The sequence below is a fragment of the Brassica oleracea genome, chromosome C8 (genome assembly GCF_000695525.1).
Source record: "Brassica oleracea var. oleracea cultivar TO1000 chromosome C8, BOL, whole genome shotgun sequence".
Taxonomy (NCBI): domain Eukaryota; kingdom Viridiplantae; phylum Streptophyta; class Magnoliopsida; order Brassicales; family Brassicaceae; genus Brassica; species Brassica oleracea.
The window spans coordinates 5,702,218-5,704,398 of NC_027755.1; positions in this window are offsets into that span (position 1 = coordinate 5,702,218).

The following is a 2,181-nucleotide window of genomic DNA, read 5'->3' on the forward strand; positions in this document are numbered from 1 at the left end:
CAGTCTCACCCATTATCTAGTACATGGGCGTGAGATCACTTGTTTTGGACACTGATCCATTCAGTCCAAAGGTGGACGATAAAGAAGTCCATTTAGTCCTGAGATGGACGATGCAGAAGTCTTGTTTTAAATACTGATTTGTTTGGTCCATAAGAAGGACGATGAAGAAGCCTTTGATTTTGGTTTATTTTATACTAACCAGCCCAAAGAGGGGTTATTTGGTTTTGTTGATTTTTTTTTCAGACAGGTTATGTTTTACACATGGTGGTACACGCATATCACAACAACATCATCCAAGATTTTGTGTGTGTATGTTCGATCAGATTGTGGCATGGCCGATGGTAAAGAAGAACCAACTATCATGTTCGAGGACGAAGCATATTCTGCCCAAGATCTTCATCACCCACGGATTGCAGAAAATTGAAGAGGTCCAAGGGACCTTCAGTAATGTCCAAATCAGGGGGAGTAATGTGTGTTGTACTCTTTTTCCTTCACCATGGTTTTGTCCCAATTGGGTTTTCCTGGTCAGGTTTTAATGAGGCAACATTAAAGCACATTACAAGCTCTAAATGGTTATGGCATCCAAGCAGGAGTGTTATGAACCAGATTGTGGATGGTTCATAACCAAGAGATTATACCATCAGCGGTCCAAGAAAGAAAGAGTCAGCCAGCTTTTACTTTTCCTTATGTCTTTATGTTTTCATTTTTCTTAGTTGGATTATGATTATCATTCTTTCCATTTATCTTTGACGGTGTAATCTCCTATATAAGGAACCTTTATGTTATGAATAAATATAGACTTTTCCATTACTTTCACAACAATATTTTATTTATGTCAGTAAAATTAGATGACGTTGACGTGGTGATTGTAGTATGATTTTGCTAAAACATTAAATAAGATGTATGATATTAAACGTACGGCAATACTCTGGATATTTTAATCAGTTTCCCACTAACTGTCATAGCTTTCTTGTCAATGATTTTTTTTAAATGTCTTGCTCGAACCTCAAACAAACACTCGTGTTGTAAGCTCCTTCACAACCAAGACTGGTTACAAAAAAAAAACAAAAAAAGTTAGAGAGTTTATTTGTGTAATAGCCATATTTTGAAGATGAATTAGGTGAATGACAATGAATTTGACATAATTGAATATTAGGTATTCAGGTCATAAATCATCCGGTTTTACGCTTTTACGTAACATGTTTCGGTTGTAAGTAAGAGAATAGGTGATGTTGTTCTTTGTGGTGCAGATCAAACCAAAACTATTATATATGAACGAAGAGGAAATAGCCTATCAAAGAACGTTTTTTACCGTAGACAGTGAAACGAATGATGTAAAATATGAACATGTTTGGAATAAATGGTTTACTCCATTTACCAACCCTGTAAATCCATCTGCAGAGAACAAACATTGAAGAAAGTGAAATAATAAAAGGCTTAAATGTTTTATTCCATATCAAATAAATAGTATAAGACACCATCACTATCTCAACCTCTGAAATCTAAATACTAAATCTTATAACAATCCATTCAAACCCCTAAATACTAAATCCTACACTACAAGAAAGCACGCCTGTTGCAAGGGAAATTTGCGAGGGGAAACTTTCCTCGCAAATTCGCAACGGAGCCGCAAGGGCATTGCGACGAAAATAATTTTCCTCGCAAAACGCTCGCAAATTTGCATCAAAATAGTTTCCTCGCAAAATTGCAACCAATTTGCGAGACTTTTCCGCAAACTCACGCAAACCCGTCGCAAATTTGCGATAGAAGCTATCGTCGCAAGTCCGTTACAAATTTGCAAGGAATTTGCGTGAGAATTGCAATACCATATATGTTCGTTGCAATTCCGTCGCAAAAAAACAGATAGGTTGGTGAACACATTTTTTGTTTCGTGTAACTAATCTCGAAAAAAAAATGTATAAGTTGGTGATACACGTTTTTTCTAAGTGTAACTAATATTTGCAAGGGACAAATCTCTCTCGCTAATCCCTTGCAAAGGGGAAAGGCATTGCAATTCCGTTGCAATTTCCGTCGCAACTCCCTTGCAAGTGTCTTGCAAATATTTTTCAGATGTCTATATATAGCATCTGTGAGAAGTGAGCGACCATTGGAAAAAAAAACGAAAGAAAAAAGAAAAAAAACGAAAGAAAAAGAAAAAAACGAAAGAAAAAAGAAAAAAAA